Genomic DNA, 25,659 nt, shown 5'->3' with positions numbered 1-25,659 from the left:
ATCTCTGTTGGTTAGGGTACTGATATATATCTGCCTACATCTTCCATGGAGAGCTGCACCTTATCTTGAGAGAGAGCAGTGAGAGTGCTCCCGTAACTTATCCTGCCCAGCACTACTGGGACTGCCTGTGGGAGGCCACTTCCCCCTCCTAACCAGGGGCTCTTAGAGGGAGCGCGCTATTATATGTACAATGGGGGCTTTGCTGATAAAGTTTTCTAGGATATAAAACAGGAGAGCAAAAACTACAGCTCCTTAATAAGCTCTCCTCTGGGTGTCACATTCTGATCTGCTTCCAGGCATGACCTCTTCCTCAGGCATAGTGTCAGGAATCTTTGGGGGTTTTATGATCAGTTTATTCTCAGACAGCATTCCTTTTTCCTTACGAGTCTTCCTGCTTCTGGCCTTGTGACTCTTCTGGTCGGTCTTCCTTCTGTGACCATCCCAAGGGCCCTGGGGGTTGAAGTGGTCAGGAGGGACTCCAAGAAGGCCTACGGCTTCAGCAGAATACTGAAGGCTGTTTCCTGGTCTCTCTCAGTGATTATTCCTGGCTTGCTGCTGAGTTCCAGGGATAGGAGCAAACCACAGTTGAGGACAGATTATTGCCTCCTCATCTCAGGCATGATGCTGTGGTTCAAGCAGTCTTGTGGTCATAATATGCATTGGTGAGTCTGTGTGTGTGTGTGTTTTGCCACCATCTTCTTGACACTGTCCTTTTATCATTATTTTACTGCACATGCATTATCACCATATCCCACACTGTGTAACTTACTTGTTATCTTTTTCCCCTCCTCAGAGTATAAGGTCCATGAGGCAGGGATTCTTGTTTCTTCATTCCCTGCTATTTCCTCTGCACCTAGAGCACTGACTGGTTCAAAAGAGACATTGATTCAGCAGTGACCACTCTCTGAACAAGACCCTAGAGGCCTTGTAGAAACATTTACCAGTTTGCTCTTCATGGCCAGTGGAACAGCAAACTATTAAATTGCATAGTCCTATAGTTCCATCCCTAATTCCCCCAAGAAAATAGTATAGTTTTTCTTAAGAGGTGTCTTGCCATGTTACCCCTGTTGCTTCTGAGCCTTGGGAATAGAGAAAGAGAAATAACAACATTTTAGACCATGTTGGCATCCTGTGAAACCAGCAAAGCAGCCCTTAGTAACTTTTCTCTCCTGCAGAGGTTCTCAGCATCCTGAGGAAAACCTGGCCCTGTGTGTTTAGCCAGTTTGATGGCCATGTCATTGGGAGAATGCCTTTAATGAAGTAAAACTCATTCCCTTTCTTCTGTGGTTACAACTGCCATCCTATTCGTTCAAAACACAGAATAACAATATGACCTCCTTAGTTTCTTTTTTCAGACTGCTATCTCTTGGGAGTCTATTGTTTCTGTTTCATTTGGACCTTTCAAATAATGCCAAGATGGAGGCATCAACTGAGCAGCCTTTATTACACAGAGGTCTGGGTCTATATTCCTCCGCATTCTTAGACTAGGAATTATGTGATGGTGGTGGTGATGATGGTCATGATGATGTCTGTAGCTAATGGGGTCATGATAAGCTGGTATGGGATTTCATGTTTAAGGCTGGAGGACTTAAAAAATACAAAATGAACTACCAAAAGTCCCCAGCAAAATCTTCTGAAAGACCAGTAGTTCAAGGCCCACCCAGATTCAAGATTCAGGTCAGCTACTGGAAACTTGGCACATTCAAATTACACTTGTTCTTGCCACCCAAAGATTGAAAACTTTTCTTGAATGACTTTAGTGGATACTTCACCAGTTCTTCTATATGCTTTATAATGAAATGTCTAATATAATACACATAGTAATCCTATTTTCATTTAATATACATAATAATCCTATTTTCATTTTAATTTTTGTTCTGTTCTACTGGTAAGGATACTAATCCCTGGGCTACATACATGGCAACATGTATGTCACACATGGTGGCCCTGAGGTGTAGAACAAGATGAACCCTTAACCTCTTTACTCTACCTTTGAATACCAGGGTTGACACAGTGTTGTAAACATACTACTTTTGTAGAGCTGGGGTTCAGGTTTCCCATAGAAATTCAAGCTTCTGTCATGATAAGCTGATATGGGGTTCCATGTTGAAGGCTGGACCCCCAGGCTTCTGTTTGAATATATGTGAAGCCACTGAATAAATGCAACAGATCTTTAGTTCTTCAAAAGTCCTCATGGACTTCTCTGTCTAGCTTGCCTGCTCCTTCTCTGTGGAACTCTGCCTGCTGCTTTGGAAAGAGACAAGTGGGGCTCTCCCCAGCAGCAGCTGCCTGCCTACCTTCTCTCTGGGCCTCTGCAGAATACATAGGGGAGGCTGCAGAGGGGAGTCAGTGGACTGCATATTAGAGGCATTCACTATGAGGACAGAGCAGAACCAGTGACTTCTGCCCCCTGAATTCTCTTAACAAAGAAAGTTCAGCCTGAGTGGGGTGTAGGGATGGTGAGAGAGCATACCTGGAAGGTAACATGCTCAACCATTGCTGCTCTTTACAGTTCTAAGGCAGTGCTCAGGTGACTGGTTAATAAAAATGAATATACTGTTGGAAGCTACATTTGTGTGGGGCTTTTTGTTGCTGTTGTTAAATTGGCTAATTTAACACTATCCTAGGATGGCAGTGATGATAATAGCAGCAGCCCACGAGTTCAGGAAAAGGTGGGGCAGTTCGCTCCAGAGCTTCCCCAGGCATTGCTCTTTGAGGAAATGGGATAAACAATAGCTAGACATCCGCTGGCAAGAGCCCTTGGGACTCTGCAGCATGCTTACCAGATCTGCATGGGTCCTGGGGATGCCACTTAGGAGTTTTCTCTGCACACTACGTTGTAATCATTTTTTTTATCCACATTCCCACACATGGTGCTGTCTATATATTTATTCATCCCTGGATGCCATTTTAACAATGGCTTTCCATTTCACACATAGTACAAGCCAGCATCTTACTCTGGCTTACCTTCCTTGCCCTGTGCTTTCTCTCTCATCTCCTATACCTCCCACTTCACTGTCTGCTCCTGGACTATGGCCTTTGCACTTGGTACTCTTCTCCTGGATGCCCCTGTGGCTCAGTCTTCCCATTCCTCCAGACCTTTGGTTGGATGCCACCTTCTCCACAAGGTTCTTCCTTATTCTCCTCTTTAAAATTACAAAGCATCCTCTCACTCTCCTTCCATGCTTTATTTTCCTTCATGGCACTGTCACCATCTATAAGAATATATATTTTACTTGTTTCTCTTGCTGTTTCCACCAGAATGTCAAGTTCCAAGAAGGCAAGATTCTGTTTTGTTCCTTGCTATGTGTAATCCCCAGCATGTAGAATGATGCCTTACACATAGTAAGATCTTGATGAAGCCTCTGTCATTTTTTTCCCCTGGGTCCACATGACAATATCTGGACCAGTATCATCCCTGTTGACACAGACTCTGTTTTTCTCAAGCTTCTGGAATAGATTCGCATATTGATTTCTAGCCAAAGGCAGGGATGGGGCATAAGCAATAGGCAGTTGGTAAGTCAGGGCATGATGTGGAACTGCCCACATTCCACATTCACGTTACAGGTCCAAACATTATTAGTACCAACCCTTGCAACAACAAAAATGATCCCTACCTCCCCACACACATACATTTTCTAATACCCTTTGAAGGTTGATGATGATGCTGCTCCTTGAAAACCGCTTATCTTTAGTAGAATAAAGAAAACATTTTATTACAGTCATCTAGAAAGGGGTAGGGTGCACAAGTTCTGTTGAGGAACATTGAGGACCCATCTGAGGTTAAGTAATTATGAATTAATAATGAAATTCATTCAACCTGCTTATATGTCGCATTCAGTTCAGCGACATATAAGCAGCCACAGGGGAGGCTTCAGTAGCTGAGAAAGAAGATATTAAATCTGTATTCACCATGATCCTTCTGTGTTGATTTGTGAAAAAGAAATGGACTAGGTTGTCATCTAATGGACTAGTTGTCATCACTCAGATCTTCTCTGAGTGATACTTTAGGAAGGAGATTAAGACCAAATTTTGAGACCCTTTAAGGGATTATATCCAATGCTATAGTGTTATAATGAAACTTGGAGTAAAACTCCGCTTCTGTGAGATTCCATACTTGCCTTCCAGCTGCCCAGGAACATACTGGGATGAATCTTGGTGAAATCACAAGGGAAGGTAAGTCTTAGGAAGAAAGTTTTCTAGTCCCATGTCTTGGGAGGCATAGGCTCGTCTCTAGCAGAGGGTGCTCCAAGCCTTATAAAATCAACCTGCCTTTTCCTGGTGAAAGTGGTCATTATTAAATGTATCACTATCCTCTTGGACTACAGAAAAATGCAGATAAAGACCCTCTGTAGGTTTTTCTGTATCCAGAGCATTTTATCCAGATAGTTTATTACGTTTGAAGATGATGGAAATATTTATATATTTATACCTACTTTACACAATTAAAACTACTTGGTAAATAAAGTAAGATAAAGTTGTAATATATAGTGGATATAAATATAAATATCTTTATCCATGAGGGATATATTTCAAGACCTCTAGTAGATGTCTGAAACCACAAATAGTAAGCAAGCCCTATGTATGTATTCTCTTTCACATACATACCTGTGATAAAGTTCAATTTATAAATTAGGCACAGTAAGATTAAGAACAATAACTAATAATAAACTAGAATATTATTACAATATACTGTTATAAAGTTTAAGTGAACATGATCCCTGCTTCTCTCCCTCTTAAAGTATCTTACTATACTTTCACATTTTTACTTAAAAGAAGCACTTTCCTGAATTTCTTTGGCATATCTGAATTGCCAGCATCATTATTCTTGCACTTTGAAGCCATGCTTAAGTTAAGTAAGGCTCTGTAATACCACAATGGTCAGTCTGATAACCATGGCAGCCAGTAAGTTACTAACAGCAGGACGACCTGAGATTTCATCTCACCGTCCAGGATGGCATGTCATTTAAAACTTAGGAATTGTTTATTTCTGAAACTTTCCACGATTGACCATGGGTAACTGAAACTTTGGGAAAGCAAAATTGTGGGTAAAGGGAGACAACTGTATTGCCTGTGTGTATTTTTTTATAATAATCAGTGGCAATTTTTTTCTTACAATAACTACAAATAATGTTTACTTACATTTTCTTTACAAGTGAAGCTACATGACAGCGAGACCTAGATTCAGGCATCTTCGTTCTGAGCTACTTGAAAAGCAGACTAAAGCTTGAGAATAAGAGAAACCTTTGGAAGGTAGTAAAACAAAAAATTAGATTCTTGATTGAGTGTTTGCTACTATTAAAAAAAAAATGTGAGAAGCAATCATTTTCAAGAAAGGAGGGAAGAAAGCAGAACCTAAAACCAAAACAACCAAAATTTGAATACTACTTTTGCCATGTGAGATTGTCTAATCAGCCTCATTTTCTTCTATTGCCATCATCAGCCTCTGTTTGTTCTGATGCTTCATTTTTAGTATCTTCATAGGCTTATGAAAGCAGAAAGATTGCCTGGGTTGGAACAAGCCTCTCTACCATTTTCTGAACCAGAATAAATCAATGCAAATGCCAGTGGCCGCTCCCACTCGAGACCTTTGAGACCTAGTTGGAAGCAAAGCTAGGTGAAAATCAGCAAACAGGACACCATCCTACAAAAGAGTTGCCTGCCGGAAGCAAAAGGGCATTCCAACATTCCCTTCCAGAACTGATCAGCCTGACTATTCTCCCCACCTCTCCTGCAAGAGGCAATAATCTGATCCTGCAAGCATTTTAATATATGGCAAAACTTAGATATTAGCAGTAGTGTTTAAAGGTGATAGCTACATTGGTGCACTTGAGGTATGCCTTTACTTGTTATTATTAAAAAGAAACAGTAATTCTGGAGAGTTCTAATATAAAACTGAAGTACTCTTTGCATAAGGGAGTATGATGGATTCTCGCACTGCTTGGAATTGCTGTGCTAGAAGGAAGATGGGGAAAGGGAATGAATATAGTCAAATAAATTAAGCCCTGAAACTCAAATACTGCTGTGTAAGCAAGCCAACTACAAATCAAACAGAGAAGTGTTTGCTAAAGAATACGTGATCTTAGTTGAAGCTGAATGAAACCAGGCTCTTTGTACATATGTGTATATTTCTCTTGGCATGTGCAAAGACTGGTTTCCCTTGTCTGAGACTTCTTTGGCACAAAGTATCATCCATCCATGAAGAAGAAAACAAAAGAGTCATTTTCCCCAAATGGCAAAGGTAGACTTTTCAAGTATAGACAAGCCTGTTGGCAATGGGAGACAAAATGTGCCTCATTCCTCTACTTTCCTAAGGATTCCCATATTTCTGATGTTCTGGATATATATATATCCTGGAAGGTCAGATCATGGTGTGGGTCTCTTTACTCTCCAATTCCTCCCTACAGATTGCTATGACAGCCATCTATAGGTGTTGTTGAGTACTGTCCAATCATATTATTTTATAGATGAGAATGCAGAGACAAAATGAAATGGAGTGGCACTGTCTTAGTCATAAATTGGGTTAGTGGCACAGCAGGAGCCTCATCCACTGGACTCTCAGCTCTATAGCTTGTTTTCAGGCATAGCATGTTCTTAACTTGCCTTTTTTTGAACAGATAGCTCTCAACTCAGAGCCAAAGCTACTTTCAGCATCAGTTCAAATGACACTGTAATCTCTTGGAGTGGATAGAAAACTATGGAGTAGCGCATATTTTCTTCCTCCTTAGAACCTCAAGTCAAGTCAACAATTTCTTTCTAGTTTATTCTGATTGTATTCTATTTGATCTATTTTTCTCTAGAGTTGTTAAACAGCCTAAGGCCAAAATCATTATGTTCTGACCCAAACAAGGAGATCAGGGCAGCTCTGTTCTAGGCTGTGTGAAAGTGCAAAGCATGGGCAGGGTGCAGCAAATTGTCTGCTTTACCTGGCATATAGATGGCAACCCAAGTGTGAGAGGTAAGACTGGGCTTGTGTATTTCTCAGTGGAGGCACTGGTGGCATTTGGGAAACAGCATCTTGTGGGGATGTCCCATGAATTGTAGGATGTGTAGCATCTTGGCTCCCCTCCCAAATGCCATATCACTCTGCCATCAGAAACTTCTTTTCAGTAAACCAACCTCAATCTGCATTCATTCCCGGGGGGCATATTGCACAGCTATCACATCTGCTGGTGGGTAGGCGTATTAGGAGGGGTCATCAACAGCTCACGAGGTTGAGAAGCTGACACATGTCTTTTCAGTAGGGTTAGTGGCATCCAGAGAGAAAACTCCCATGCCACCTTGATGCTCATATACAAGGTAGTGGTGGGAATGGGGGTGGTGGGGAATACATGTGTTTGCTGAAATCACAATGGAGAAAATCAGCCAGGAATGTAATTTCTGCTTTCTTGTAGCTGTCACTTGTTGCCATCTATATTGTATCTTTCTGGGAGCATCTTAACTGCAGCTTGATTCACTCCTTCCTGAGTTCTCAGCTATTTTCTGTCCTTCATGCTTCACAAAACTTAGCCAGGAATCCATCCTGGGACCTAAGAGATGTAGGCCCTTTTACTCTGTTCAGCATTTGCCTCCACTGGCTTATCCCTATCTCCACCATGCTCTTTAGAATCAAAAGTATTCTCATTGTATTTATCCAAATTATGCTTTGCTTGCAGTACCCTACTTCTGAATAGTGTGTATGGTCACTCTGCATTTAGCAGGAAACTAAAATTTCTAACAATATTTCCAAAAGGTAACTCTTGAAGTTCGTGAGCTCATGAGCTCTCCTGTCACCAATGTGGCCATTTTCAAGTACTAGCTTGGACCATGGTTAAATATGCTGAAACTTAACAGGAAGATTAATCCTCTGAAGAGTTAATTTATGTAATAACACTTCTCAGGGGCTTTTCCCACATGACGGTGTGAGATAGGAAGAACTGTTTATATTACCATTTAGCAAGTGAAAACACTAAGACTCAGCAAAGTTGTTGCTTAGCCAAGGTCACATAGCTTCATTAAGGATGGAACTGGCACTTACTACTCCACCATTTCCTCCCTTTCCTTTTCAGGGATCGAGGGAGGAGACCAATTTGATTTGTCCTCTTTGGATGTCAGAACAATGTTTCTTTTTTTAAAAGAATATTTTAAGCTTTTCAATTCCGATCTTCCATTGAGACAAGTTCTTTATTCTTCTGCCAGGGAATTGTGACCTCCTGTCAATCAAGTATTTCTGTCTCCCTTTAACCCACTCTACTCTTGGATTTGAAAGTTGTCAGCAACACTGAGACTGCAGTCCATGTTGTCTGATGTGTGTGTGTGTAATGTTGGGGAAAGCCATTTCCCTGGTAGTAAGGAGGAGACGAATTATAGAATAATCCTTTTTTTTTTTTTTTTTTTTTGCTTTTTCAACTTCCCTCTCAATCTCTGCTCAGAAAGTTTGACAATAGACAATGACAGAAGGAAAAAGAAAACTGTGATAATGGGTCTCAAATCACAATTTTAATTAAAATTAAATCTGACTGATAACATGAAAAACTGTGTTTAAATAGTAGTAATACACACAGGGAAGGAATCATTTTTTTGATATCCATGAAATTATGACACAATTTATTGGGAGAAAATATTCATAAGCTGAGTTTGTTTGCTGGGGCCACATCCTTTTCTGGCTTAGAATAAGAGCATATTAGAAGAGTTGATGTCATGCTGTCCCAAAGCGAACCAAGTAGAAAACTGCAAGGGTAGTTCATTGATGCTCCCAGTGTTTCTGGTGGCAGAAGGATGTGCTGTGGCGTTTGAGAAGGGAGCCAAGATGCCACACATCCTATGGTTCATGGGAAGTGTCCACAAGGAGGTCCTTTGTCCCAAATGTCAGTTGTTTCCCCTGTTGAGAAGCATGCATGTTTGACAGAACCCCTGCAGTGGTTCTCAGAAGGAACCTGCCAGCCTTCTGTGTTTTTCTCCTTTCCACGTGCCAGAGCACTCTTCTGTCACTGGCACCAGCAGGGAGCATCATCGGAACCACTCCATGGTTGTCCCTACGCATGTCCTACTGGCAGCTTTTACTCGTTCATTCTAACTGGAAGATTAATCCTCTGAAGAGTTAATTTATGTAATAACACTTCTCAGAGGCTTTTCCCATGTGACAGTGTGAGATAGGAAGAACTGTTTATATTACCATTTAGCAAGTGAAAACACTAAGGCTCAGCAAAGTTGTTGCTTAGCCAAGGTTACACAGCTTCATTAAGGTGGACTTAAAGTTGCCTTTTCTGCACGTATTCTGCCTATAACTGTTCATTTGATACTTGGAATGTCATTAAAATGAGGTAGATAGTTGGTGGATAGGTGGATCAGTGATTTGATTCATGGTCCTACTCCACGAGTCCCAAGAAAAAGGATCAAAGGATCATGGTAGAATGAGCATTTCTCAACTCAGGCATTGTGACTGACTCAATGGCCAGACAGATCCCCTAACCTGCTTTGTGTCCCTGATAGCCCTAGTGGAGAAACTTGCTGTGCAGAAAGAAGTGAGTGATTTATAGGCAGGTTGCTCAGCTTCTGATCCTGGCTCAATGCCATCATATATAAAAAGAGAGAGTTGGGAGAAGATAATTAAGTATTTCTTAATAACTCCATCTTTGGAAATTCTATGATAGCTCTTTTTGAGGGAAGAACTTCAATATTATTTATTACAAACATGGGTTCTAGAATTACCAAAATAGGCTCAACTTTTGGGGTTGCCTTTATAAACCTTATGATGTAGCACAAGTTATTTAATAGTGTGGTGCATGTTTTTTAAAAGTGCTTCATCCAGTGCCCAATAAACAGAAGGACCACTCAAATTGCAGTAACATTTATTATGCTACTTTCTTCTTGAATACTCTATCTAGTCTCTACTTGTACTTTAAAACTCTTTTAATTAAATGTGAGCCTCACTATGATAACACCAACTATTTATCTGTTCACTCAGGAAGAGACATCCATAAATGGAATTCTGTAGGATAAATCAGGACGCAGGACAACCTGAGTAAGATGAAGTGCATTCAACCTGAACTGCCAAGATACAGAGGCGAGAACACCAGCCTGTCAAAAGATAGGCCTTATAATCTATACTTTATTGCCATGTTGTCATATCACCTTGTGTAGGTCATTGAACTTTTCTGATTTCCAGTTCCCTCTCCTGTAAAAATAAAGAGCTTGGGCTGAAAACTCTCTAAGGCTCTTTCTACTTTGGTTTTGGTTCTCTGAATGAGTAGATGACATGTACAGATATCTTTATTGTCCTTCCCTTTCCTTTTTAGACTAGGAAGCTTAGGAAGGAGACCTAGATGATGTGATTTTGTTTCTCAACTCTTCCTGTAGATTCTGGGTGTCACAGAGTTGTAGTCAAATCGTACCATTATGTACTTGATAGGTCCTTTATCCGTGAACTTGTACTAAACCTTGTTCCCCACCCCTTACCTGTTGAGCACTTGCTGTTCTCCCTTTTCAGTATTATCTTAACTTTGAAACCTAATTCTTGCCTCTTGGACTCTTTTCTATTGATTCTTTTGTGTGATGTATATTAAACACATTTTTGTTTTAATTTCAAATATGACATATTAAACACACAGGTCTCCAATGCCTTCACACAAGCGTGGTGAACTGTCACATCATTTTCACAGGACTGCAAGAACAGATTCATTCATTCTTTCAATACTCTTTACTGAGCTGCTTTCCAGCCCCAGGCTACCTTTGCAGACCAATTATTGTGCTGGGGTTCAGACCCAAGTTGTTTAGATATTACTTCATCCTGTGCTCAGTTTCTTTGCTGTTTGGGATAATCACTAATCCTACAAATCTATAGTCTTTCTCCTTAGAAAATGCCAATAGATGAGGAAAGAAAAAGGCATATCCAGCAATGGAAAGGGGACTATGAGAGGGCATCATTATTCAAAGGGGCATTTGGTTTATTATTCCTGTCATGTCTGCTGCAAGAGGGACAGTGGTTAAAGATGAGTTTGCAAAGTTAGGTAACCTCATCTTAGAAAGGCCTTGTGTCTGTGCTAGGTTATTTAGATTGTGCCTCACGAATCAATTGGTGGTGACTTTGAGTCATGGGCATTCTCAGGGAATGTTAACCTGAAGAAAGGATCAGTCTTCTCTTCTGAAAAATCTATGTATACACAAAGATTTTCATACAGTATCATTGGGTTTGCAGACACTAGCCCCTCCCCTCCAACTTACTCCAACTTGGCTTCTGAGGTAGGAGGAACTCCTGAGGAAAAATATAGAATGTGTTGAAAGATGAGTGAGGCACTTTTGTTTTAATTTCAGGTATGACATACAATAAAGCATGCACAGCTGAAATATACGGCTTGGTGAATTTTTATATGTGTACACACTCCCAAGTAACTACTACCCACATGGAATATACCTCTGGTAACCCACCAGGCTCCCTCCCTTCAGAGATGGATGTTCAGACCTTTGTCACCATAGATTAGATTTGCCTGTTTTTGAACTTCAAAAAATGCAATCATAATGTCAGTTTACCAATTTTTTTTTTAAAGAGAGAGAGAGAGAGAGAGATAATTAATATTTATTTTTTTTAGTTTTCGGCGGACACAACATCTTTGTATGTGGTGCTGAGGATCGAACCCAGGCCGCACGCATGCCAGGCGAGCGCGCTACCGCTTGAGCCACATCCCCAGCCCCAGTTTACCAATTTTTGACTGAGGTTTGTTCATATTGTTAGAAACAGCAGAAGGTCCTCTGTTTTCATTACATTATGTGTTTTTAAAGGATAATTTTGATGACTAGGTTACTAGAGAGAAGACCCTGAGGTGAAGAAATGTAACTGGGAGGTGGTTGCCAATTACCTTCTACGAGATTTGGCTGCCTGTCTTAGGTTGCAGTTTGGGAACAACAGGGAAGAACAGACCTGAGAACTGCTCAGTAGGGTTTATATCTGTGGAACTTTGGTGGTTCCTTGATAATAGAGGGTGAGAAATAGAGGTCAGTTTTCTGGTTTGTAAATAATGAAAGGTTTGAGAGGTCAATTTTGGCACCTTGGATGTTAGATACCTGTGGACACTTGCAGGTCTAAGTGAATTCAACAGAAATAACAGCAGTGAAGATTAAATCTTTGAGAGCTATCAGTGCATCCTGGAATAGGAAGCCCAGGGAGCAATGGAAATTGTCTAATGACAAAGTTTGAAGCAAGAAACAGCCAAGAACAGGTCACTGTGAAGCTCCAAGTCTTCACAACCTTTAGGACAAGGAAGTCAAAGGTAGAGGCCTAAGCATAGTAGATGTTGGAGAGGCCTGAGAGAAAGAGTTAATAAAGCCAAGCTGGGCACAAGGTATGGTGTCACAGAAGCCCGTAAGTCAGAACTCTCCACTCCTACCCTTGAGAAGAGGGGGTTTGAAACTGCCTGTGCTCCCCAGCCACCCACTGTCAGCCATTCACTGTCCGTTTTCCTGACTTTATTCTTTTGGTTCCCCTCCTACAGCTTGGTATAGGTCCCTTCCTTAGCTACTACCCTTTCACAGTGAACTGCAAGGCTTCTTATGAGAGGCCGTGTTACTCCCTCTCATTGCTTTCCAAAATGTAGCAGAAGAGACCCTTTACATAGTAAGAAGTCCCTAAATGTTTGAGTTGCATTGTTTTAAGGCAGCCTTGAATTAGGTGGCCTTCCCTGACCTCCCTGCCTGAACCTCCTTGTGTGCTCAGTCTCCAGGCAGTGTTCCTGCCTTTTAGCAGGGGACAGAGATGGGTTGAAAACCCAGCTCTGCAGAGTATCAGGGCAACAAGCAGTTCCGCCTCTCAGGGAGCGCCCTTGTCTCTGGCAAGCTAGGTGGCTTCTTCCCTTACATAAGATGTGTGTTCTGGCAGGGAATAGCTGCCTGAGTGAGTGTTTAGCAAAAATGATTTGTGTGGAGTTATTTTGAGACCCCAGGGGAGGGAATAGCAGCCAAACCCTGCAGTATTTTAAACTGCATCACTCATCTACAAAGATTAATACGTTACAGCGTCTCAGCCAGAACATGGGAAAAAGGGAAATAAGAATGTTAGAGCCCCAACAAATGATAAATGCCAGTTCTCTCTGACCACACAAGGTAACCTCAGTGGTTTGGATCAGACTCAGTACCTCAAGATTCTCTCATATCCTTTCCTTCGTCCTGACTGCCCTATAGATACCAGGTGGATCTGGGTTCCCTTCTGAGGGGCTGGCATGCTTCCTCTGGAGGGGCAGTATCATGTCTCTCTATGCCCCGCAGAAGGACACAGAAGTGAGCTCACATTTTGTGGCAGCCCACATTACTGACATTATTAGTGTGACCTAGGGGTTCCAGACTGACTGGGAGAAATCCCCTATAAAGCATTCACCTCTCTCTCCTCAAGCATGAACAGCTGTCTACTAAGGCTGGGTGAATAATAGAACAGAGGACCTTCCAGTTTGGTGACATTAGGGGAGACAGCCTCCATATGAAACATTTCTCGTTTTTATTTTTCTCTTGGCTGATTTGCTTTGAAATTTGCCTCACCGCTCCCGCTGTCTTGCTGACAGCTGTCCTCTTTGCCATTCAGGAGCTGGTGTCTCCTAGGATGGATGGATGGGATGGAGGAGGCCTTCCTCCTCTCCCCCAATGGGTCCACAGTTGGATAGCCTGAGCATTTCTTATGTCCGGAGATCTAATTGTCTTCTCACCTGGAGGGACCCATTGGGCCTGGGAATGTCCACGCATTTGATAGACTGTGGAGGGCAGAGCCCAAAAAGAACAAACCCTATCCAGGATTGGCATTCATTTTGCTTTGTTTTATATTTTTAGAGGACATACAATTACTTTAATGGAAAAACCTAGGCAAACAAAAATACATCATTGTATCACAAAGCAAACCCAAACCATGTAGCCTCCTCAATTTCCCCAAAGTTCCCTGCAAGGACAAGCAGCCCTGTGTTTTTCTTTATAATTTAGTGGCCTTGTCACACGACTTTTATGTGTACCCCAACACTGGGTGTAGTAAGGAGGCACAGAGGAGTCACACTTCAGGGGAAGCATTGCTCATGCTTGCATGCATGCATCTGAGAGAGAGACAGAGGGCGAACAAGAGATTGACTGACGGCTAGATTGATTGATTTCCCTCCGTTTGCATCTCTAAGAAGCTAGTAACCACTGTCTAAAAGGCATTAGCTAATGTGGTTTTTCTCTTGTGAGAAAATGATGAGAATGGCCTGACAGAGAGTCAGGGTCATAGTAGAAAGAGAACTAGGAACGTGAGTTAGAATGCGTAGAGAGGCCAGCTTCTGCCCCGTGTGCAGCACGGGAGAGGGGATGGGCACACACCCTGGGGCTGTGGAGACGGCAAGAGCGTGCTGCCCCAGACCCTTGCCAAAGAAGGGGTGGCTCCTCCACATTCCCAGGAGTGCCTGCTCCACTCCACTCCAGACCTCACAGAGATTGAGTGCCAGTCTCCTTCTTCCCAAGTTACTGAGGTTTTTGTAACAGCTGTTATCTTTTACCTGAGGCTCCTGCATGTGATTCCAGCCCTGAGAGAGGCCATGGCTGTTTCTTCAGCCCCTCCTTCCTCTCCTCATTCCCCTTCCTTTTTTTCCCCCTTTCCTTTCCTCTTTGCCCTCCTTCTTTGGGTGAATGAGCACATACACATGCACCCATGCACACTCGCACCCTTTGACTGCCGTAACTACAAGGCATCATTGTCAGGATGAATGTTCTATTGAGAGCTATGTTCAGGAAGTTTTTCTCCCCCATCCCACTAGAAACTCCATGGCCACTTCTTCCCCTGTCCTGCCCTTATTAGAATCCTAACTTGGAGCAGGCTCCCACCCTAGATCACCCTTCAATTGTGCAGTGAGGTACACGCTAGAGCCTCCTCTCCCCAGATAACAGGCACAGTCTCACTGCACAGGTTAATCTCCTGTGTGGCTGCAGAAACCCCAGAAGCCAGTCAGTCAGGTACCTGATCTTCCCCTTACTGTCCTTCCTTCTCTTAATAAGTGTGCACACCATGCCTTCTCCACATGCCGACCACAGTAGTGACTGAAATAGTCATTGCTGCAATCTCGCATCAGTGGACAGTAAAGGATGCAGAGAGCCTTTCTTTCCCTCTGGTCTCCCAAATGGGAAATAATCACTTTGCTAGAACAGTTTTTCCCTGAATTCCGTGAAGTGGATTCTAGGCAGTGGTTTGGATTTGCTGTTCCTTTTTATCCCTGAGAATCAGTGAAAGAGAGAAGGAAATGAGTAGACTGCTTGTCACAACACCACCAGGATCTCCACAGTGCCTGGGGCTGCTGCTGAGAGACAAAGAATGGAAATGGGCTGAAATGGGGGCCGAGGAGGCAGGAAGTCTCCAAGAGGATCAGGCTCCACCTCCCCTGTCTCTGAGGGTTTCCTTTTCCCTCAGCCTAGGGGTTCCTCCTGCACTAATGGAGCCAGCTCTGTCACTGCAGCATCCTGCTGGGGGTAAAAGTCCAACTGCTGGTCAGAGGGAGAGAGGACTGATAAGCAGTCTTTAGTGCGCTCATGGATTCTCCCCTGAAAGCAGCACATCTCTCTCCCTAAGCTTCTAAACCAGCTCTCAGCAATGCAGAAGAAGGGATTCTTCCCACTGCACACCCCACACTCCCTTCAGACCTTTTTAATGCTAGAAAGATATTTCCAGTTTGAAGACTCCCTTCATATTGTATAGTTTACAGAGGAAAGAGTAGAATAGTGGGAAATCAACACTCGTGAGGGCCTTGGGAATAGTTAGAAAATAAGACATAATGAGAAGAAATAGATGTTGTGTCTTCAAATATTTGAAGGGCTGTCAGATGTGTAATGGATGTTTTATGTGGTCCCAAGGAATTACATCAGATCTTAGAGGGCCTGGAATGTCAGACTGTTGAGTTCCGATTTTATTTGGTAAGTATAGGAAGCCATTCATGGTTTTGAGAAGAACATGTGCTGTAGGAATATTATTCTGGCTAGCTATACATATGAAGAATTAGAATGGGGGATGTAGAGGGCTGGCATTCAGGGAGATCAGAAGATTCTTAGCCACATGGGACAATCCAAACAAGAGAATTATGAAGAATGAGAGCAAAAACTATAGAGGCAAAATTAGTGAAAGTTTGGGGATGTAGCAGTCATTGGATCATATGGGTAGAGTAGAGAAGAATCAAAGAAGAGTGAGGTTTTCAACTTGGAATGATGGTAGTGCTAGAGCCAGAACAGGAAACACTGGAGGAGGAAGAAGGTAAGTTTGGTCTAGCTACATTGAATTTGAGGTTTTGGTGGGACACCCAGTGGGAGATCTCTGTTAGACATTTTGAAATGGGATCTGAAGCTTAGACTAGTTAAGGACTGCACATCTGTAAGTTCTAACGATCACCATGTTGAAGAAGGTGAGAATGAATTGGCCTGCTGTGGGGTTGTGGCCAGGGTGAAAAGAAAGGGCACAGGACATGACTGAGGCAATAGCAGGAGACAAATCATGAGGCTCAGAGAGAGAGGACCACAGCAGAGAGAAGCTAAGGGAGGAAAGAGCCTCACTGCGGGGTCGGTACCATGTCCATCTTATAGGTCCTCGTAGTTTCAGGAATGGAAAGACAGCGTGAGTATAGTCTTGGGAGCAAAAACTTCAGCACTAAAGATGTGGCAGTGGACAGATATTGTCAGGGAGTGGGGGAAGCAGTTACCATGAGGAGCAAAGAGTGGCAAGTCTGGCATTTTCAAGGTCTAGCTGGATGTGAATGTTTTGACTGCGGAAATCTGAATCACAAGAACAGGGAAAGGGCCATCATAGAACAGGGCCCAGGAGAGAAGGGTGGAGGGCACATATCTGTACTCCGTGTCCACTGCCTCAGTTTCCCTTAAGACATGTTCCTTTCCTTTACCTTCTAGGTTGTTTGACCATGAGGGTTGTTTTAGTATTTTTATTAGTAATGCAATTTAAGCAATTCTTTTTTTTTTTCTTTTTTTTATTGGTTGTTCAAAACATTACAAAGCTCTTGACATATCATATTTCATACATTAGATTCAAGTGGGTTATGAACTCCCATTTTTACCTCAAATACAGATTGCAGAATCACATCAGTTACACATCCACATTTTTACATAATGCCCTATTAGTAACTGTTGTATTCTGCTACCTTTCCTATCCTCTACTATCCTCCCTCCCCTCCCATCTTCTCTCTCTACCCCATCTACTGTAATTCATTTCTCTCCTTGTTTATTTTCCCATTCCCCTCACAACCTCTTATATGTAATTTTGTTTAACAATGAGGGTTTCCCTCCATTTCCATGCAATTTCCCTTTTCTCTCCCTTTCCCTCCCACCTCATGTCTCTGTTTAATGTTAATCTTTTCCTCCTGCTCTTCCTCCCTGCTCTGTTCTTAGTTGCTCTCATTATATCAAAGGAGACATTTGGTATTTGTTTTTTAGGGATTGGCTAGCTTCACTAAGTATAATCTGCTCTAGTGCCATCCATTTCCCTGCAAATTCCATGATTTTGTCATATTTTAGTGCTGCGTAATACTCCATGGTGTATAAATGCCACATTTTTTTTTTTTTTTATCAATTCTTATACTCTTGGCTGTACTGACTTTCTCATTCTGGGACTTGAACTCTGTGCCCTGCCTGAATTGTTTTTAGACCAGCACACATGAGAGCAGGAGTTGGCAAACTTTCTATAAACGGCCAGACGGTTAATAATTTAGACTTTGTAGGCCTTATGGTCTCTGTCAAAACTACTCGACTTTGAGTATGGCAGTCTCCCAATAAAACTTCCATCTGTGACACTAGAATTTGAATCTTGGGTCATGAAATATTCTTTTGATTTTTTTCAACCATTCAAAAATGTAATAATTATTTTTGGTTCGTGTGTTGTACAAAAATCTGGGCAGAACACTGTCTGCTACTTTAGAGGTGATAATCAAAGAAAAAGAAAAGGAATGCCATTCTTTGCCTATAATCCAGAATCCATGCTGCTTATCAGAACAAGGTGTATCCATGTGTCCAAGATCCGCCTGTGCTCTTCTGCTCCCCACCCCTCCTCTTCCTTCTTTTCCTTCTTCCTTTACCCACCTCCCTCTGCTTTAAAGTAAAGTTAGTTTAAAAAAAAAATGGTAAAGGTTCTAACTCAGCTTTTCAGCTCTCAGGCTTTTTATTCATTCTCTTGATTCACGGCTCTTAGTATTCCTGACACTCCGAGCTTTTCCTCCCTGTTTCACAAGCTGAGGGTACCAATTTCTAGACATTTGGAATTTAGTTGTCCTAGGAGGAGGAGCCCAGAGCAATTTTCTTTGAGTGAAAGCTCAAGAAAGGCAATAGTTTGGAAGTATACTCAACTCATCTCAGAACCATTTTGTTCAAATAACACAACACAGCTTGGTTTGGAAAAAGTCACTCGAAATTTATGCAAGTAAGTTGCTTTTACATTTCGCTGCCAGGTGTGTGCCAGAATACCTTCTGGAAGTTTGTACTTGCAAGATCCACATGGGTATTTCCTGTGACTTTCTTCCCACCCTGAAGCTAATCTCTGTAGGAGCCTGGACAGTAAATTCAAATTTTCTCTTTATCCATTAATATTGAACAAAAAAGACCGAGATGAGGAATCTTTTGGTGCCAGAAATGAAAAAGAGAAAAAATAAATAAATCTAAGTTTTATTTGATTCAAAGATAAAGTTCCATGTTTAAAATAAGTCAGAAAAAGCAAAGTTAAGGTTCTCATAGAAACCAACTCCCCCTCGTTGCTCCTATTGGTGCTTGTTAGGTGCTGTCTCCACAGAGCCTCTGTGTTACATAAAAGCCTGAGCCCTGTAGGCATCTTCTTGTCATTTGAAAGGCCATTGTGGCCCTAACTTTTGACCTCAAGAGTCCTTGTTCTCTGTCTCTTAATGAAGATAGTAGGCTATAGTTTGATATGGTTAATGAAAAGAAACTCAAGGGAAGACACATTTGTAGGGCACCAGTGTTACCATGCCCAGTTGTTCCCTTCTGCCACTTGTTGAAGGTGACATGGTCACAGCTTCTACTTGCAGCAAAACCCCCAAAAGAAGCATGTATTTTGGGAAGCCAACAGCTTGCCACCTCCAGTCCCCTTCCCCCAACAGTCTCAGAGACAGCCTGGCTGGTTGATTGTGGCCACACTCTCAGAATGCCACAGGAAGGGGAAAACCTTGTTAATCAGTGTGAGCGTTTTTTCTCTGTTTAAAAATCACTGCTTTCAAATCTTGCTCTGCAATGGGGAGAATCATAAAAGGTTATTTCAAAGCTGTCTTGATTGTTACTTGCTGTACCAGTGCTATTGTAAAAGCTTTTCTCCCTTTTGGGAGTGATTCTTTGGTGTCTGAAGCTAACAAATCAAGTTTGGTGAAGCCAGTTCTGCATACTGCCTGGCTAGACTGAGAGCAGGAAATCCAGTGTGAGGCCCTTGATTCACCTTTCCCTTGCCTCTTCCACTTATTGTGATCAGTGTTTTGGCACCTTAGAGGAGTTCTGGAAATCAGTGTTAGTAGAATTCCTCATTAACTCTCCAAGTGTTAACTCTTATACATGCAGAACTCAGGATAGAGATTGTTTTAAAAGGTGTTTGTATCTTTTTCTGCTACATTTTCTCCTCTCTGTCATTCATGTAAAATGACCAAGCAGTTATTGAGCATCTACTGTGTGCCTGAACTGGTATATGCCTTACCACAAATGACTGCAGAACCGGGATCCATTAACAGCCTAGCAGTGTCTATTGTGATTTGTGTCAGAAACTTAGAGTATGTTTAACAGCCAAGCACTACACTTCCTTTCTGTAGGTGCCTCCCTTCCATCTCCCTTTCTTCAAAGGGAGTTCTCACTGCATTGTAAAGACTTGGTATTATTGTTCCTATACCCAATTAACTTCAGTCCCTGGTCTTCCAACAAATGCAGCAAACATCACAAAATCAGAACAACCTAATAAAAGTCTATCCGAAAGAACCATGAACTAAATACAGCTTCATTCTTAGCTCCTGCCCAGTTCTGACTCCCTTGACTACAATTACCTGAGATGTTTGATCCCTTTAATTAGGAACCCTTCATTCTTCTTTTATCCCTTTATTCTGATCGTTGAAGAAGCTTTAGCAGTGGCATGTTCCAAAATTGGCCCTCAAGATGCTACCTCCCCCTGAGGAAACATAGAGATTTAGATAACAAGGGAGAGAATAAAGAATTTGAAGCAATATGAAATCCTTATTTTATTTCTGAACCTTTTAATATAAATTGAGACCTTATACCATGTAGAGCTAACCTGTAGGAGCCAACCAGTCTACCATTACCCTTTCTGTCTGGACCATTTTAGAAACATGAAAATGTATGTGCTAAGTGAGGTTGCTATCTGCTTCCTGGACAGCACTTGGAACTTAGGACCTCCAAATTGCTTTGACACCTATGAACAAGAAGTAAGAGCAAGCTTTTAATGTGTGAGATGTGTTACAATTCTGAGAACCGACAACTTGAACTGATTTGGTTGTGTATATATATTTAAGTGATAGCCATATTACTTAAAATGAAGCAGATTGCCTCCCGGCCTCCACCTTTTATGTGGATGGTTGAGTTTTTGTTCTCAACACTTAACAAGGGAAGAGCTATCTCTATATTGTTATCACCAAAGTGTTGTTTGAAATCATCCTGAACAGTCTTAAAAAGTACTGCTTTTCTTAACCTATATACACAGTTTAAGTGTCAGATTCTCTGTGTAGTGGGCTTTTTTTTTTTTTCTTTTTCTTTTTTTTACTTTTGTTTGTTGGTAGGAGGAAAGGTAGCAGGGAAGGTACAGACATGGAACTAATTGAATCTGGGGGTAAAAACTCTGCTGAGAGCCTGTGGATTATAAATTGAGTAGCTGCAGCAGCAGGATCTCAGGCAAAGGTATTGGAGTGCAGTCAGTGTGACAGGAAGCTTATTTTGGTGTTTTTTTCTGTGCCTTGCCTTGTCCTTGACAATTACTCCAGGGGACTAGAGAGGGAGAGGTGTCTGAAGTTTCCCATCTGGAAAACTTCTCAGCATTCCTGCCTAGGGTCCTAGAGACTAGGGATGAAGATGACCCAGTAGATGAGACAGTCTGGTCTCATGTCTCTGACCCAGCTGTCTGTCCCGCATGTCTACACTGAGCCCCACTTTACCTGCTACCCAGGTATGTTGCTAGTAGATAGAGCTTATTTTTTTTCTAAAGCCCCACCAGAGCCACTATTTTGTCTCTTATGTGGTTTGATCAGTAAAAACTGTGTTGAAATTTTAGGGAGCAGTATTTTAAAGCAGAGGTATTTAGATTTAAATACTATAAAAGAGGTCTTTGAATAAATATAGAAAATAAAGTCATAACCCACTGGTCTTGGCCAGTTTAACTATAAGAAAGAGGGATAGATGTTGTGATTGACTTCCTTTCACCTTTGGATAGAATGACAATATTTTCATTGTCATCAGGGAACTTATTTATAGCCCAGTAGTCATCCCCACGCTGTTTTTCTGATATTTTGTCCAGATTTTCCTTCCCCTAATAATTACACCCCCAGCTTCAGGCTAAGCATTTTCCCTCCTTTCTTGTGTTTACACCTTTCAAATATTTGCAGATTGTTATCGTGTCACCCTCTTAGTCACCGCTCAGCCAAGCTGTACAGATTTAGCACCTTTTATCTTCCCTTTAAAGGCAGGCCTCCCGCCCCTGAGTCATTTTCCCCTGCTCTCTTTAAGTGTGCTCCAGTTTTCTGCATTTCTATGTGGCCATGTAGCCTCCTACTGCTGATATTAGGTCATACATGGGAATTGTTTTCCTCTTCTGTTATGTTGGAAGCTAAGCATCTCTCCTGTGCCCCAGCCATGGTTCTTCCAGATGTTGATGCTCAGCATTAATAGCTTTATCTTTGGATTTAAACTGCATTTTCCAGATGTGCCAGTTTAAAGACCAGTGGGGTATATAGGTGTAGCTATGCTGTGTTTCTTATCCTTGAAGTGTATTATGTAACCATGGGAAAGTGGGGTGTGTGTAGTTAAGGATTTTGTAGGTCCCGCTCCTAGATTGCTCTAGACCTCATTCAGGGTCTATAATCCTGCCAGTTCAAAGTACTTTTCATTCAGTACATCTGCAGTGTCTCTGTGTGATAGACAGTATGTTGGATGTAGGAAAGAACACAGAATCTGAATATGACACAGTACCCACCCTCAGAAGCAATTTCTGTTTTAGTTTGAGTTTTATTTCATTTTAAAATACAAGATTCTCACAGACCAGCTCATGGTGGCAATGAGGGGAGAGAGCAGGTTTACCAGAACATCCATTAAAATAACAGGATTTAGGCTGGGGTTGTGGCTTAGCAGTAAAGCACTCACCTAGCACATGCAAGGCCCTAGGTTCAATCCTCAGTACCATGTATGTATAAATAAATAAATAAATAAATAAATGTATTGTGTCCAGCTACAACTAAAAAATAAATATTAAAAAGAAAAAAGATTCTAGGTAGGGTGAGGTCTCACAGACCCTGGAACCTGGAATTTGACTTTGGGTCTGAAAGGGTCTGGGGAATCTTCATTGTTAATGCAGAGTAGTCCCCTCTGATCACTGCCTCCTTCCTCTGGCTCTTGAATGGGCTTCTGTTTTATATACTGCCCCTTTCCAATTCCAGAAAGAGCATCATGTTGTTTCACTTGGTAGCTACCATTTCTGTTTGGCCAGAGCTTTTTTCTTTTCTGGTGCTAGGGATGGAACCTAAGATCTCATGCTTGCTTGGTAAACTCTCTGTCTCTTAGCTACGCCCCCAGCCCCAGAGTTTTTCCTTATTGCCTGTCTCACTGCAGATTGGCTTTCTTGGAATCTGATGTAGTGGTACCTCTGCCTCCCTTCCCTGCTACTTCCCACCATCTGCTCCTACTTCCTATTCCCAGCTGTGGAGAGAGAAAAGAACAGAGGCCACAGTCATATGGTGGGAAAAGTAGTTGCCCAAGGGCTATCTCTGAGTAAGGGATGTGGCATGATGGGCCCAATGATTGACTCTCCACTGCATTCTGCCTACAGTCTCCCAGACGGGCATGCATCTGCCTAGCATAATCCAATTATCTATCACATGTTAACACTCTGCAGCCTATAGGACAAATGGTAACATCGGTCACTACTAACATACCTTATAGAGTCGGAGAAGGCAGTAGTCTTTTCTAGCAGGTAATTGAGCTTCATGAGCATACAAGGTGCCCTCCCACCTTCCAGCATGTGCTTAGCGCAGAAATGGATTGATGAAATGGAAGGAGACAGTGTCTGGTGAGCTATGGAGTTCTTAGATATATCCTAGGTGGACAGAAGGCAGGTTCTGCCACCCCTGTACCACAGCAGGGAGAACACAGTGGATATGCAGAAAGCACCATCGACTAATCCTTCAAACTGGCTTTTGTTTCCACTAGTTTTGTTTCCTTCTGCTAATGTCTGGCCTTTTGTTTGCTGGACTAAGTGCCATACTGTCACTTCTGGCCAGGGCAGATTTGCCATACTTCCCCTTGGCTCCCACTGCCTATTAGAGGAAAAAGTGGACATGCTTTGAGTCCTGAGGCTTAATTATCATAAAATCCAACATACAGTGTAAAATATTCAGTGCAATACATAACCTTCACATAGCCATCAATAGAATCTCTTATATAGCCATTATCTTGTCATTAACAAAAATTTGTTCTTCTTGTTCCAAAGCTGGCAAGCCAAGTGTTTTGTGTTAATTGACCTAGTTAGTCAATGTCTCTAAGTGTATAATTTTTTTTTTAATAGAATGATTACTCCTTAGCCCAGCATTTTAAGTTTGAAAGGAGGCACCCTATACTCCATGAGTCAGGCGTTGGGTGAGGAATTTCAAAAGGGCATGATCAAAATTATAGGATTTTATGGCCGGGTGAGCCTTTGCAGATCCTTTATTTTATAGACAGAGACTGTGAGCCTGGAGAAGTTGAATGGTTTGTCAGTGGCAGAGCAGAAACCAGAACCACAGTATGCTGACAGCTATTGATGAAGTTTCTCTCCCTAAGTCCAACAGACATCAGGCAAAATGCTTTTTTGTTTTTGTTTTTATTATGTTTTGTTTTTATTTACTTGGTCAACCATTCATATTCTGGAAAGCTTAGAAAAAGTGTGGAAAGTAATGAGCTTTTACCTATGTGCAGATGTGTCTGTAGGGCTTTAATGAGGCCTGGGAGCCATATGAAACTGGAGGGAGAGCATGTGTCCCCGCTTCCTCTGTCTCTGCCTTGGTGGAACTCAGCTAAGTAGGCCCGTGGGTTCTCTCTTCATGGTGGCACAGCCCATGATAGGAAAGGAAAATGCTCAAGAATGCTTAGGATGGTAAGCATAATTTTTCTCTTTTTCATTAAAACAAAATATTTTTTGTTTCTCCAATGGAGGCAAAGCCAGGAACTTAACTCTGCACCTGTGGCATTGGAAGCGCAGCTGAGTACGCATGCCTTATTAGCAGGCAGTGCCACACTGGCTGCATTATCAGAAAAGATGGCTATTAGTGGTAATATGCAGGATCCAAAATTACAGGCACTTCCTCACCTGTCTAAGGTGGGCTTCTGGAACTCTGGTGAGATCTCACTTTGTGTTTACAGTTGAGGCCCCTATAGCTCTCCAGAGTTTGCCCCTGAGGAACTCTCCATTGTCGCCCGCCCACCTGCAACAGCCTTGGGTTTGCTGTGTGAGAACCTACCTTTTATTTCCTTCTGTTTTATCTTTTTTGGTTAAAGTCTATTCTTTCAGTGAGAAAGTGGCCCAGCGAGTACAGCAGCCTGGCAGTGCGTGCCTCACCTGAGTGAAGGTACAGCATGCTCTAGGTAGCAGTGGGCACTGAACTTCTAGCCGCAGCAACTGCCTTGCTAGCAATAGGAGGCTTGCACTTGCATGGTCTCCTCTCTGTCAGTGGACATTGTGTTCTTTGCCTTTTTGATCCCTCAGGACAAAAGCAAATCTGGAGGCTGGCAAATTCTGGTCTTAATACCTCATTTTCTGCCAGGGTTTCTTTAACTGTGTATTGTGCACCACTAAGAGTCTTAAATCAGTTAATGTCATAGCCATATTTTTTTCTTCAATGTTATGAAGCAGAAGAGAGACTATCATGTAATTTATTTAGTCAAGTTTAACCATTGTTGCACCAGGCATAGTGGCACACACCTGTAATCCCAACTGTTCTGGAGGCTGAGGCAGGAGGATTTCGAGCTGTGAGCAAGCCTCAGCAGCTTAGCAAAGTGCTAAGCAACTCAGTGAGACCCTCTCTCTAAATAAAATACACAAAAGGGCTGGGGGTGTGGCTCAGTGGTTGAGTGCCCCTGAGTTCAATCCCCAGTACCCACCCACCCCCCCCAAAAAAAAAAGATTAACCATTGCTTTGTAGATACTTTATATATATGGTGTATGTGTTCATATGTTAATGAGTATTTGGGGCATAATTAAAATTAAAAGTCTGAAAAACCTTTATCTACGGATGTAACTTGGCTCAACAAATTTCTAACACACATTCAGATATCATAAAATCCTTCATGTTCTCCTGGCTTAGACTTTGAACCTTGGTCTGATAATAGGTCCCCCTGTCCTCACTCCAGCAGCTCCCTGTGTGGTATCCCACCTGAGGCCCCCTTGACCCTTGGCAAGGGATTATTTCAGAGAAGACAGGTCAACAAGAAATTCCTTTCCCTTTTCTTGCACAT

At 42.1% G+C, this 25,659-nt stretch overlaps 1 protein-coding gene and 1 long non-coding RNA gene across 2 annotated transcripts in view; one reads left to right on the top strand and one right to left on the bottom strand.

Moving 5' to 3' along the window:
* The window catches only part of Snd1 (staphylococcal nuclease and tudor domain containing 1), a 410,467-nt gene that overhangs the window by 286,937 nt on the left and 97,871 nt on the right, over positions 1-25,659 (top strand). The window lies entirely within an intron of this gene.
* Positions 17,191-25,300, bottom strand: LOC144375424 (uncharacterized). Its single transcript, XR_013435259.1, has 2 exons — positions 19,998-25,300; positions 17,191-19,201 (listed from the first exon to the last, which is right to left on the bottom strand). It is a non-coding gene; the product is annotated as an uncharacterized LOC144375424 (long non-coding RNA).

Source organism: Ictidomys tridecemlineatus, chromosome 2 (assembly GCF_052094955.1).
Source record: "Ictidomys tridecemlineatus isolate mIctTri1 chromosome 2, mIctTri1.hap1, whole genome shotgun sequence".
NCBI lineage: Eukaryota > Metazoa > Chordata > Mammalia > Rodentia > Sciuridae > Ictidomys > Ictidomys tridecemlineatus.
This window is presented reverse-complemented; position numbering and strand designations above follow the sequence as displayed.